General features: G+C 47.9%; 1 protein-coding gene across 3 annotated transcripts in view; it reads left to right on the top strand.

Moving 5' to 3' along the window:
* The first annotated feature begins 844 nt into the window (after positions 1-844).
* Positions 845-14,571, top strand: part of SETBP1 (SET binding protein 1) — a 376,816-nt gene continuing 363,089 nt past the window's right edge. The window contains exon 1 of one of the 3 annotated variants that reach the window (XM_067699221.1): positions 845-1,932. The gene's annotated coding sequence lies outside the window, so the exon portion shown is untranslated. Of the gene's footprint in view, positions 1,933-2,458; positions 2,578-14,571 lie in introns of those variants that run through there. The other 2 variants (XM_067699219.1, XM_067699220.1) reach the window with 2 other exon arrangements.

Here is a 14,571-nt window from a genome sequence, read left to right as displayed (position 1 = left end):
GAGTTACGGGGTCCTCAGAGCCAGTCTCCGTTGCTGTACTTCATTACATCGTTCCTCTGAAAAGAGTGATGAGAGTGAAGAAGCTCTGTGACAATTCACACGAGCAGGCGACCCAGGTCTTCAGTGGCTGATGTGGTTGGTGGGGGTCATTCCCAATCACTACCGAATCATTCCTCAATCCAAAGTCCCAGAACTCTCAATATAAAACGTGGTAAGCAGGAGTTCTCTCACAATCCGAGTTCTGAGTAAACTCTACACAAGGTCTTTAAGCAAAACCACTTGCAAACCTTCCTGAATCCCTATCTGTCCTATAATGTAGAAACACCCCTGAGGGGTTACATTCCTCAGTTGCCTGGGGTTGCAACTGAGTGGCCTGAATAGGTCCACTTTTGCAGCCCCAATACAAATAGTCAAAGAGATTAAAATACCACTATTTTGTATGAACTGAAGACATTCCACCTTATTCTTTTCACCATCCTTAATAGAGAATTGCATGCCAACGTCATCTCTCAGTGTCTTTCCCCTCATCAACTGTCGAATTTTGGTGAATAACGAGAAAATGCACATAAGCATCTGAATGCATACATGTCGCTTAACAAAAATATAACCCCCTGAAATGTAATTACCAGGTTAAAAAAATGCACCCAGTTTCAGAGCCTATCACATCTCGCGCCTCGGCGCGCAGTTCCCCCAACACTGCTCCTGTTGTGTCAGATAGTGGCAGTGTTGAGCCCGGGAGCCGGTGCCGAGCCCGCGGCGGTCCCCGCGGCAGCCCAGTCTCCGCGGCGGACTCCGACGCGCAGAGCCACTGGGCCTCGAGGGCGTAGGGGAGCGGGAGGGGCGCGAGGGCGGCGAGGGGTCCCCGGTCCGCCTCCACGAAGTGTTTTCCTTCTCCCCGGGCACAAGCCCCACTCCCTCCAATTGATCGAAATTCACAGAAATTCACTGCAGGAGGGTGAAGGGAGAGGTCGCTCGCCTGTTACTGGCTGTGCCTCCCCCGGCTCAAGTCGGGGAAGCGGCCCCCGATCGGCTGTTCGAGCGGTGTGGGTTCCCGCATCCCCTCCGAGGCAGATCCCGGGGTGGCTGTCCCCGTTCGGCTCCGCCGCGCTGCCGCTCCGATCCTCCCCCTCCCCCGCCCGCGCCCTCCCCCTTCCTTTCACTAGGACTCCGGGACTCGGGAGAGGGCGCGGGAGGCAGCCACTCGGGCCCGACCCCACTCCAGCGCTCGCCGGGGACGCGGGCGGGTGGCGAGGGGACGCGGCGGGGGCGCGGGTCGGGCGCGGCCATGGAGCGGCGGCGGCGGCGGCGGCGGCAGCACTAGCGACCGCGGGCGGACAGGCTGGCGGGCTGGGCCGCCGGGCGCCGCGGACCGAACTGCACAGCTCAGCAAAAGCGCCCTCGCCCTCCGCGCGCCGCCTCCTGCGAGCCCGAACCCGGCAACATTTTTTAAGGCTCCAATCCATCCTTTGAAGAAAAGAAAAAAAAATAGCATTGATTGGAGAGACTGGGATATATATAATTTGGGGGGTGGGGGGGCTCCTGCTAAAATTAGCCAGGCCCGCGGCGCGCGGTGTGCGAGTGTGTGCGTGCGGGCGTGTGTGTGTGAATGTGATTACTCCAGGACTCCTCGGGCTCCGGAGACGCCATTTTCCCCCTTGATATCTCTCTCCGTAAATCGGTGGCGCGGCGCAGGCGGCAGCGCCGGGCGGGAAGCGCGGGGCCGGCCGGGGCGCCCGCCGCTCGCCTCCGCCTCCGGGCGCCCGGGGGCCCCGGCGCCCCCCGAGCGAGGGTGGCCAGCCCGCGGCTCGCCGTGTGACAGATGCTCATCGCCATGGAGTTGCCGCAGCAGCACCTTCGGGGGCTCGGGCGAGCGACGGGAGCCGGGATCTAGCGAGCGCCGGGGCCAGCGGAGCCGGAGTCGCCGGGACGTGGGTGAGCACGCGCGGCGACCTTGGCCCGGGAGCCCGGCGCCCAGCCTCCAGCCACGCCGCGGGCCGCCGCACGCTCGGGGTCGGGGGCGGTGTGTGTTCCCTGCATGAAAAAGTTAAAGCTGCCTCGCCGGGGCTTTGACTTTGCACCGATGGGAAGGGGGAGACCGGGCCGAAGGGGCGGGATGCCGGTCCCGGCGAGGCTGCCGAGGATGGGCGCGATTACGGCCCGCCGGCGGTGGGCAGAGATGCTGGCTCATTTGAAGTGACTCGTTGGTGGCGGCGTTGGGCTGGAGGTCTGGGACCTTATTGAGTTTGGCCTAATCTGATCCCCCCCCCACCGCCCCCGACCCCGGCCTTCTCCCTCCCCACGCCTTTTGCACCCTCCCTCAGTCCGGCCGCTGACTGCCGGGGCTGGCGGGTTTGGCGTTGGCGGAGTGGACTAGAGAGGGGGAGGGGGGAGGGAAAGGGGTGGGAAGGCGGCAGGATATTTTTTTCTCTCTCTCTTTGTAACTTGCAGGTTAAGTGGAGCTAGAGAGCTACATTGTATCTAGTTAGATTTTTTTGGGGGGGTGGGGGGGAATGTATCAGAATCTAACGTGTCGTTAATAGAAAGAAGAACAGGGAAGAAGTGGTCCAGCCGGCTAAGGTTGGTGTGTGCTTGCGTCGTGGCTCTGTGTTAGTCTTTTTCTTAAAATCTTAATCAATGGATCTGAGTCTCTTTCTCGTGCTCTCCGGTTTGGGGACTCTGAAAAGACAGGAATTCCCTTAAAAGCAGACGAATGCCTTTTTTGAAAGCACGCATTGTGTGTGTTTCTAGAGGAGCCGTGGTCTTGGGAATTAACGACAGGCTTCCCCGTTCGGTGGTTTCCAGTGGGAAATAACTCTTGAAAGGGAACACTTCAGTATCGATTTATTGTTTTTGTCTTTCAAACGATTATCTCTTTGACTAAAATACTGTAGAAGTTCCACAGAGACAAAGTCAGGTAAACTGGACTGGGCAGATCTTTAGCAAAATGGTGATAACGCTGATGCTGTTTTTGGTGTGTATTTGTGATGGAAGCATTGTTGGGTAATAGCAATTTCTGATCGGTAGAGCATGCTGGCTCTACAAAAATAAGGAACTACCGAAATGCTGTCTTCCAGTCCCCATCCCCTACAGGCTGCACACACCCCTCCTATCACAACCCACACCAGTTACAATTCTGAAATAGGATCCAACTGGAAGTATTTTCTTTGGAGATCGGAAAGTTGTGCAGTTGGAAGTATGAGATGAGGCTAGAGGTGCTGGGAGTGTGGGGAGCGGGTTCTTATTGCCCCCTGATGCTGCATTTATTCTTTATGTGTGTCTCTGTGGGTTCTGAGGGTGTGTATGTTGGTCTAGGAGGACTGTTCAGGGAAGGATTTCCGATTCGTTTCCGCTTCAAATAAACTGTCCTGATAATCTCATGGTTGACATCTAATGCTAAAAGGCCAATTTGTGTTTCTCTGTATCCCTGCAGAAGCTCTCCTCCGAAAGGGCAGTTTATTTTGGAATTCTACCACAGCTACTTTTCCTTCCAAGCTTCCCCGTCCCCTTCATCACTATCCACATCTTTTTTCCTAAAGTTAGTTGGAGTCTATGGTATTTATGGAGATACTAATATTACTTATTTTCCTCTTACATTATTTGTTATTCTCTTCCTTTTCATTCCTTTACTCTTCATCCTGTTTTTCTTCTTTTCCTGTAGTTTTATGCAAAAACTAACTTCATAAAGTCGCTATTGCCAAAACTATCTGGCAGTCCTGCCCCATCTTTTACCCTCCTGTAGTTTACACAGGTAAATCAGATGTGCCCTTCCTAATCCATCCTTATCCTCAAAACGTGTGTGTATGTGTGCACACACACACTCGTGTGTTTTGGAGGGGCAGGAGTCGTTTGGGAAAGAAGGACGTGGAGAGGAGAGGAAGGGTGTTCTATGCAGGCCACATCTGCAACACTGGGGCCAGACCAGGATGGTCTGGGAGAGTTATCCTCACACACCCCAGTTGGATGTTGTCTGGCTGGGATAGGGAGGCGGAGCCAGCTGTCCAGGGGCCTGTGAGGGAGGAGAAAGTTTGTAGCACTTTAAAATGTAGCCAGTTTACAATCCCAGGTCACTCCCTCCCCTTTCTCCTGCTTTCTGTGGTTTCTGCCATCCCAAGACTAGTGGAGGGAGGAGTGATATCTTTTGCCCTGACTCGGAAGTCCCAGGTTTCAGTTAAGCTGAAGATGCAGTATTTTCCTCTGTACTTAATTGCTTTGCCTGCTACCAAAGAAGGGCTTCAGGACAGATCAGAAGAGTATGGTTAAACACAGAGTATTTGCAAACTCCAGGGTATATGTAGCCTGAGAAGATAGGAGACCAGGTACTCAGAAAGTGCTGCTTTGCACACCATCTCCCCTCCCCCATTAAGGAAAGAAAAGTCTTAGTCTTTGGAAGTTGAATTGGTGTTAGAGCTGGGCTCTGGGAGCTGCTAGCCACTATAGTAACCTGAGCGGGGCTGGGGGGAGGAGGTGGTGAGTGAATGCTATTGGGAGCCAGAGGAGGGAAACAGACTTGTCTACCTTAGCAGGGAAAATAGATGTGTCACTGGAATAAACAAATTGGAGGTGGGGGATGGGATGGCTTGTAGTGAACATAAGGAGGAGTGGCTGAGAGGCAGTGATGTGGTTCCGAAGGGGGCCACTCAGAGCCTGGGAGAAAATATCAACTGCCTTATATGTTCACGAATGGGGTAGGCAAGTGAAGGAGTGTAATCCAATCTTTCGTATGTTAACATCAGAACATCCCATAGGAAGGCACTGCTGGCAGGCCCAGTTCTGGAGTTCACACAGGAGAGTCCTAGGGGTGTACCTGAGTGACCCAAGGAGCCCCTTTGGTGGTGCCACGAGGGCTTCTGGTCCTGTGAGTGCATTTATTATTCATGGCAAGCTAGTTTGTAAATCACCTGACCTAAATGAGGGCTGGGGGCAAAGAGAGAACAGTGCTTGGAATCTCTGTAGAAAGTTTAGTTGAAAATGGTCAGTGGGGAGAGGCAGGAGTTTGCTGAAGAAGAAATAAATAGGTAGGCACTTTCCTCTGGATTCTTGATTCCATTTCTGCTGTTATCTTGACTTTCAGTTCCATTAGGAGCGGAATCAATACTTCTCTGGCACAAAAAATGTATCTCTAGGAGGGCAGAGTTCTTTCAACCTGGTCATTATTTTTAGTTGTACTTTAGTCTCTGCTCTGAAGCTTCTATATGATATGCAAAAGGAGGAAGATGAGAGGTGGCTGGCTGGATGGAACATCCTTTCTGAAATCTTGTAGAGACACTGAAACTTGGCTGGGCCTCAGCGGCCCAGAATGCCAGTTTTTCCCTTGGAGACTTGAAGTTTTAATTGAAACCAGATAGCTATCAAGAGTGGACCTGGCCAAACAAAACCTTGTTTTCTTCACTGCTCAGGAATGGGAAATAAATAATTTTTTGCTGATGGCATTTCAAGTTGCTTCAGTTTTGCTCCTGCCAGAAGAATGGGGTAAATTATTATTAACACATTAACATTGTAAGAAGTTGCAGTGCCTTAAAAAATGAGATAACGTTACCGAGTTTGCTGAGAGACCCACTGTGTGGGAGAGGTCTATTTAGGGGTGGAGGTGGAGACAAGAGGCTGCTCTTGTCCTGGAGGGGTGGCAGCACTGCCCTGAGAAAAGGAGTCTCATAGAGTCCTGGCCACACATCACTATGCTTGGTCCTTGGGTTGCTGTGAAGAAGTGAGCAAAACAGTCCAATTCCATTGCTATCCTATGGTATATTGTGAAACCTGGCGAGCTTCCCAAAATGTTTTGGGTCAGGATTGAATAAGGAGTACAGCCATCAGACCTATTGCCATAGGTGTGAGCTTCATTTAGGGTTGTTTCTAAAGGAAACCCTGGTGTTTCACAAACTCTCCATGAAGTTGCAGACACTTTGGGCAGCCAAAGGCTTGTTAAGTGCAGAAAAGTAAACACCAAGTTGCCCGCAGAGTGTACTACTTCATAAATGCAGGGGAAAGATGCCAACTTACATTCTTGTTTGGCTCTAAGTATTTATTTCCATTTTCACTTAGCCTACTACTAGATTCTCATGCCTCCTTAGACATACTAGGTTGGGGCAATATGAAGTTTTTGGGGAAACTGGTGACCTTAGATAACTGAGTCCAACTTAGTGGCCCTTACATTTCACATCTGGAATTTTCAGAGTCGGGTCAGAACAGCTTCCCTTTCAGAGTTGGTTTTTTACCCCCTTAGAGAGTACCATCTAAGGTTGAGGAAACATTATTTTTTTAATGGCCTTTGGTGTGGAAACCTGCAGTTGACTTCCTATCCAGTTCAGAGCAAATAATGCCAGGGTCAAATGGAGAATGTGAGCAGCCCTGAAGTCCACAGGATCTCTTGGGAGGAAGCAGCTACCCCTCCCCAGGAGCTAATGATGGATTTTGATCTGCAGATCCATGAGAAATAATTACAGGCAAAGCCAGCTGAGCTAACCCCCAGGCAGGCAGAGGCTTCTACCTTTCCAAGTGCTGGGAAGGGAGAGGGGATGAATGGAGAGCAGATAAGAGTTTCAGAACTTTGCCAGCTTGGAAAAATGTTTCTTTGACCCAACTTATCTTTTCCTATCAAAACATACTCCTTTTTATATGCATGGCACTTTTTTCTTTTCAAAAACATCTTTATACCACATCTGCCCCCTTGATTTTCTAAAGAGGGAGGCTTACTAAGCATTTTATCCCCTTTCAGAAGATGAGGCCATTGATGTGCTGACTTGCTGAAATGACACAAGTTGATGGCCCACATGGGACCAGATGGCTCTGTTAAAGTGTGAAGAGCATCACACCTGAAGTGACAAGATCTGCTTTGGATCCTGTCCCTACTGTTTCCCAGCTAAATGTCCCTGGAAAGTTATTTAACCTCTTTGAGCCTCAGTAAACTAATCAGTAAAATAGGGATAAAATATGCTTACCCTGACTACTACATAGGGGTTCTGCAGATTAAATAATACCAGCTAATTTCAGTAATTGAACTCTGAGAGGACTTCCACACTGGCTCCTGGAAACTGATGTCTGGGATTATTGTCACCATCGCTTGGAGGTTAATAACCTCTTGGCTTGACCAGAAATGCCTGTAGAGGCCCCTTGTGTTCTAAGACAGGCAGGGAATAGTTGTTTTGTGCTCCTGAGTTGACCAAAGGGGGAAAAAAGTGTGTACAGTATATGTATTTTTAAATCAGTTGAATTGTTGGATGCCTACTTTACATATACATCTGAGACTCAGAGTCTCAAATAGTATGCAATTTTGACTCAAGGATGTATTGGTGCTCAGGAAATGCTCTTTGAGTTAAGAATGAGAAGGAGAAAGAAAAAGACATGGAGACACACAGATAGGAGAGGTAATGGGTGGCGAGTGCGAGGGGGAGAGTTTTCATCAGGGAGCCACAGTGGCTGAGAAATGATATTCAAGACAGGATTTGTACCCTCTCTAAAGAACAGAACTGAGAGCAAGATTGCATCTGTCCCGACAAACCCAGCAAGTTCTCTCGAATCAGGGAAGTTCTTCACAGTCCATTTGCTGTCTGACTCTTCTGTATTGCTCCTCTTTCTCTTTCCCACGATTCCTGGCTCGCCCTGTCCAGCAGCCTGTACCAGGCACCTTGCAGCACTCTCGGGTGAACCCCGTTTTATGCAGCACGCACAGGCCTCTGCTCCCATCAGACTGATTTCCTTGCTGACCCTGGGCACTATGTACACTTGTCCACCTCCACACCTCTGCTCCTTCTGTATCAACGACTCCTCTCTGGAAGGTGTCCCTATTGGTCCCTTTTAGCCAAAGTGTCTACCTCTTCGGACACCTGACCAGCTCTTAGCTCTTCACTGCCTTCTCCAGAGCCCTTCAGGACTAAAGTACTTGCCGGGCATCTGGCACGTGCTGCTTTGTTCTTCATTGTCACTCACCTCTCCAGGCTGTGAGTCCTTGAAGGATGGGGCCAAGTTTGCCCCACAAAGCCCTACTTATGAATGATTTCTGTTGCATGAGTAAATCACAGAATTTATGCAGAGATAGAATATTAAAAGTGAATGTTGTTTAAGATACACTAAAGCTTTGCATGGTGAAGCAACACAACGAGGACCTCTTAGACAAAGTGAATAATAAGTACTTATGTCAACGGCTTTTTATACTTTTGGCTATCTTTCAGGGGCAATCGCCCACTCTCAGTTTCTCCCTCAAAGCCTAAGAGTTAATGTTTTACTGCATGTTACATCCTATCAGTCACTGATTCACTCATTCATTCAATCATCAAAATATTTATTAAGTACCTACTAGAGCCTCCTCGCCCCTCTCGCACACATAGCTCTTGACTTTCTCTGAAAATTCCAATTGCATTTTTTTGTCCACCACACTCATTTTGGCACTTAACCATACAATCTTCTTTGTTACTTAAGTCCAAGTGCTTCCCACTCCTCGGTGACTGAGTGCGCCTGGCTGCAGTGGAAAAGAAGGCTGAGCAGAGAAATGCACTCAGAGGGGAAAGTTCCAGGGACAGGCTTCTGAGAGGCAGGATGCAGGCTGGGCTGGCTCCCCGTCAGCACATGGTATAGGACAAGCTGCACTGCCTTTCTGCTCCTTAGCTTGAGCCATGGTAAAGAGAAAGAGTTTGGATTGGTGTGGAGGGAGGGCCCCTTCTGAAATTCTGTGACTCTATAGGTAGAAGTGTCCTGGGAATTTTAAAGGTTTCTTAAAGCTCAGAACTCCTGGCACCCCAACAACTGTTCACACCACTCCCACTGAGGATCAGTGAACTTTGCTAAGTGTTTGCTGTGGATGAGAGTTACCTTCAGAAGGGGAACTGGGACCAGGAGAAACTCCCTAGTGAGCACCAAAGAGCCAGACTTGGGGACACGGAAAGGAGAGGAGGGGATGGTGAGCTAAGTGTGAAGAAGTACTGTAGTGAATAATGTGGAAGGAAGAAAAGGATTGATCCTCTACATCTTTTGAAAACTGGCCCCCTTTGGTGAAATGACTGAGTTGAGACAACGGAAATGAAGCAGACAAAGACGGCTTCTGGAATATCTAGACTATATTCCCTATCTGGGCTTTGCTACTGCTTCCTGTGCCCAGTAGGCATTTGGAATCTCTGCCATGGTTACTTTCGGACCTCATGGATCTCGGGGGCTAGGCGTTGTTTTCTTGTGTAGATTCTGTTGGGCATGAAGGCTAGGGCTGTGCCTGTGCTCCCGGGATGTCTGCTCAGTCCCCACAGCAGAGTCTGCCCTTTCATGGCCTGTGTTCAGTAACAATTAGTGAGTTGGTTTGTATGCATTTGGGGATGAAAGCGAGTGACCCGCAGTTTGTCCAAAGCCAGAGGCCTCTGAGATTAGGGTTGGGGTGGAATCAGGAAAGCTGGGTTTTGACCTGAGTTCAGAGGGCATTCTGAGTCACCTAGGAGCACACTGCTTGAGTATTTAGGAAGAGCAAGGCTCTACAAGCTACTGAGATGCTGCAATTACTTTTACTCTAGGACTTGGAATAGAAAAAAAAAAAAGGCAAGGAACTCAATTAGCCTAACTCCGTAAAAAGCAATTTCTTCTTTATTCCTTTTATCTGCCAAAGATTGAGAGTTCTGTCAGTGGAAAGAAACTGCTTGGGGTTTGAACTTGGGCCTGGAAAGATGTAGTTGCTGGAGATGCTGAATTTGATGAATTCAATGCAGTGGCCTGAGAACTCTCATTAGAGGCAATTGGGGCACAGTTGTTGTGCTTGTAGCAAAATAATGAAATCTGGGTGGCAAGTCCCTTGCAGTTGTTGGGTGGTATGTCTGTGACCTATTGTTATTCGAGCAATGAGAGCTTTGATTTTTTTTTTTTTAAGTATTGATTCATAATGGTGACTAAAAAGGATGATTTGATGTGAAAGCCCTGTGGGCCTTCTCTCTGTTCATTATTTTGTACTCCAGAGCTTGATTACAGTCAGTTTTTGGATCCACATATGTTTATTAAGGTCTCAGCATTGCAATTTGTTCCATTGTTCTTGGCACTGTTGGGTGAGAAAGGTCTGGTATGAGACATGGCTTTTGCCCTTGGAGAATGGACAGTATATCTGGAGAGAGAGGCTTAGCTCAAAAGGAAAGCATCCGTCTGAAGCCAAAGTGGGAGCATGATCTACGTGGAATTATGCTATTTGGTTGATCAGGCATAAAGTGCAGTCAGGGAAGGCTTCAAGGAGGAGGTGGTTTTGGGGTTGATGGTGGAACTGAAACAAGGGGACATTCTTGGTGGGTACAGTAGCAGAGATGGGACAGAGTTTGAATGTGAATTTGGAATTGCCACAAGGAAACGAATGCTAATCATGAACATGTACTGCATCTGGTAGGAGCAGGGAGGCCTTGATGCAGAAGGTCCAGCTGGCTGATATTGAGGCACAGGTCACCCATAGCAGGCATCTTGCTGGTCTGAGGTTTCCTGACAGCAGTGCGAAGGACAAAATTCAGGGCTAAGTTGGGCCCAGTCTTAGCTGTCCAGAGTTTTCATTCGAACTCCTCAACTTTTCAACCTTCTGATTCAGCAAACTTGGTTTGCTCATTCACATTTAAACATGAGTATGATAGACTCTGATGGTGCTGTGGGGACCTCAAGAGATAGAGAGGAGGTTGTCTCTGTTCTCAATCTGATGGAAGACTCCATGAGAACTCATGAAAACCAGTGGAGGAGCAGCGACAGAGGACAGTCATGTAGGGCTCTGTGGAGTGTCAGTCAGCAAAACAGACAGGATGGGGTCCCGTGAGGAACAGGCCAAGGCTACATCTCCCCTGAGCTGAGATGGGAGCCATGACTGGAGTTTTCAGAATGTGAGGAGGGTAGGTGTGAGGAACACTTCCACGCATGCCATACTGGAGAGAATCCTGACATCTGACTGTCCTTCCCACTACTAGTCCTGTCAGCCACCAACTCTTCAGTCTGGAGTCCAAAAGAGGCACCTTTAGGACAAAAATAAAACTACATATAAACATTCAGAATGGGGATCAGCCACTCTGGGAAACAAAGAAGCTCTGTGATACAGGTACTCATTTCCAGGAGTTTAAAGCATAATTGGAGATTGAAGTTTCAAGTAACAATGCAACATTTAAATGACCATGCACGAAAGCTGAAGGAGAAATATCACAAAGGACAGGAAATGGAGCCAGTATTTGTTTACTCTCTGGTATGCCTAGCATCTCCTTTGTGGCAGAAGCACAAACATGGAAGTGTCAGATTACACTTTACATTCAAATGACAATAAGCAAAGCGATTGCTGAATCCGACGGTTGAGAAGTCAAGGAATTTGAATTAAGACTGAACAGGTAGTGGGGTAAAAATTAAAGGGCCTTGAAAGAATGACTAGGGAATTTATTATCTGTTTGATTATTCAGTTTAGCTGCATTGCCCTCAGATAAGTCTACCATTTTCATCCCAGTTTACACGTGGTATGGTGGAGGATCAGAGTTTAAGTGACTACTAATGCTGGATATTTAAAGACTGGTGGCATTATGGTTCAATGGAAAGCAAATGACAGTTGGAGTCAGACAGAACTACCTCTGTGATTTCAACAAATACCTCAATTTCAGTTTTCTTATCTGTAAAATGGGTACATCTCGGGGTTAAATCAAAGAATAAACTTAAAGCACTTATTATATACTATTTCCCTCTTCAAAGTTAGGATCATTTTCTTTACCATGTGGATCTTCTTTAATATACTTGGACAAGAAGTATTATGATCACAGTTATTTCTTACAGGCCAACCCTACATATTTAACCTATTTAGGTGCTATTCTGCATATATTATTTACTTTTTTCCTTGGAAGAGTCTGTGAAGAGATTAGGAGGCCGATGAGAAAACTGATGCCCAGAGAATTTAAGTGATGTGGCAAGTCAGATGGCAAACTGGTTTTAGAGCTCCTATGTATAGAAGTAGCTAGGAGCGTTTGGCCAAAAGCTGGCATCACTTTGTGTTTTAGAGACATCATGATCTAAAAGTAAAAGCACAGACTTTGGAATATCATATAAGCCTGAATTTGACTGTGGCTCTGGCACAGGTAGCGTGTGCCCTTGAGCAAATTATTTGCCTTCCTGGACATTTACATTTCCACATCTTTAAAATGAGGATGGGTCTTCTGCATCACAGGGCTGTTGTTTGGATTAAATTGATAATGGCTGTAGAGGCCATTTGTTGTATTTAACCCCCTCTCGCACTACAAGTGCGTGCTTTTCTTGACTGAGTGGAAAAATGCAGGCAACAGGTAATATGCCAAAACCAGAGCTCCATCCGTAAACTTGAGGATTGGCCTAGCCAGTGCTGTGGAGACCTCTCCCCGGGGCCGAAGACCAAGGGCTCGTGCTGTTGTGTTGTGTTATTGGTTCCCAGAGGAGGCACTGTTTTTGCTGCTAGAACTGGAACTGTTGGTTAACAGTGTGCTCTCGGCCTCAGGCCTGGGAATTTGATTCTGCTTCTCTCCCTGTCATGGAGATCCCTGAGCACAGGGACTGATTCTTAGTTTTATGTTAGGTTCAGCCAAGCAGACCTGCAGAACCAGTAAAACCTATGCAGAGGTGTAAGGTACCAGCTCTGTCTTTGAAGGGCTTCTGGTCATCAAGTTGAGGAGAGAGGGCTCAGCACCTGAGAAGGTCAGAGCTGGCGGGCCACAGAGTTCACCTCATCACCTCCCGTGTTCTACAAATGAGGATGGGGAGACCCAGGGAGAAAAAAGAACTTGCCTAAGTTCACCCAGCTCCGAATGGCAGAGCAGGGAATTGAGCCTGGAATTCATGGCTGAACTAAGTCTTATTTCCTCCACAAGACAAACTGGGTAGAAGAAGAAAGCGATAGTCAAACAACATCAAAACACTCACGTTAGTAGGTACAAATTAAACTACTTGTTTGTGCTTCCCATTGTAAAGGGAGGTGGAGGAGGTTGGTCTCCAACGCCCAACTCTCGGGCTTTACTTGGGATCTGCAAAGAAAAGGCAACATTTAGCCAAAAGCCAGTGTGGGTGACACAGACTACAGGAGTAAATGAAATTTACCAAAAGTTTTGAATGCCCACTAAGGTGATCCCAACATGATCTTTCATAAATATCTTATTTAATCTTCAATTACTTCTCAAAACAGCCCTTGAGGTAGGATTATTACCCAATTTCCAAATGAAACTTGAACGGTTTAAATGTAATTTCCAAGAACACTACTACTAAATGGAAAAGAGAGGTTAAGTAATGTAAACCTGCGACATTAAATCAGTGCTACTTCCATTCCTCCTTTCAAGGGGAAACATGGCTTGGACACTTGCTGTTGGACACTTACTGAGTATGTTCACTGTCTTCAGAACTGTGGCAGAGACCCACTTAAAACCCAGCTGTTAACACTGCAATACAGTTTGCCAAATGCTTTGATAGCAGAATGCCCAGGGAAGTGAGAGCAAGACCACCTGTGAGTGTGAGTGCGTATAAGTGTGTGTGTATACATGTGTACACACAAGGGGAAAGGAGGAGAAAAGGAAGGCCCAGCCGGTCTTCATGAAGGAAGTGAAACTTGACCCAATTCTTGAAGGATGACTTAGAGGTAACCAGGTAGAGAAAGAAGAAAGGATGGGCCAGCCAGAAGAATTAGGGAATTATATGAAGTTAAGCAAATCAGTGGGATTTGGGGGAGCTGCCACTCAAGAGATGCTGCTGGGGAATGTGGTGGGTGTAGGACTCAGAGAAGGCTGCTTGGAGGAGGTGAACTGTGATCAGGAATGTACCACACAGGTATGTAATATAAAAAAGCCACTGAGTCTGCTCTTCATTCTCTGCTGGAGACCACTGGTGTGTTTGCAGGGTCAGAGAGCTGTGGCAGAGCTGCCTTCGCCCTCTCTGATTGAGAGCTGGTGAGGGTTGGGTTGCTTGATCACTTTATCCGTGTTTATGGAGCTTTTACTCTGTATGCTTCTGCAGCATGTGGACTTTAGAGACACAACATTCAGAGTCATGGGCATCTGAGTCAAATGGCACCTGGCAGGTCTTTGACACGGCCTCTCACTCAGCATTCACACAGTGAATAATTTGGATCCATGGATCAGGAGCTGTGCCGGGCCCTGGGGGTTCCATGGTTAGCTAAACAAACACAGCATGTACCCTCAAGGGCTTCCCATTTAGTGGGGCAGGCAGAGTTGAAACCAAGAGTAGTACAAGTATTAATTATAAAATATAGTAAGTGCTAGGAAAGAAAAGCTCTATGCTCTAATGGCACAAAACAGGGAGTCCTGATGTGGTTTGTGAAGCTCAGGAAGTACCCTTTGACCTGGGCCTGAGTAATGAAGAGGTGTTAACTTGAGGGAGCAGAAGAGGATCCCAGACACATATAAAGTCCCCCAAGAGGAAAAGGCCACTTCTGACTCCCCACCTAAATACCTCAGAAGACATATAGGGAGATGAACGCTCAACCACCCCAAAGCCAAAATCAGACAGATGGTCAGTCTCTTGCCAGAATCTGAGAAGGGATTTCTTATAACCGTAGCCAATGAGCCTAAGTTGAAGATGCAGCTGCTTTGCTATCTGTTGCCAGGTAGGCTTACACTCCATCCTTTTACACAG

The sequence above is a fragment of the Pseudorca crassidens genome, chromosome 12 (genome assembly GCF_039906515.1).
Source record: "Pseudorca crassidens isolate mPseCra1 chromosome 12, mPseCra1.hap1, whole genome shotgun sequence".
Classification (NCBI taxonomy): Eukaryota; Metazoa; Chordata; class Mammalia; order Artiodactyla; family Delphinidae; genus Pseudorca; species Pseudorca crassidens.
The sequence above is the reverse complement of the archived record's forward strand: the minus strand, read 5'-3'. Positions and strand labels throughout refer to the sequence as shown.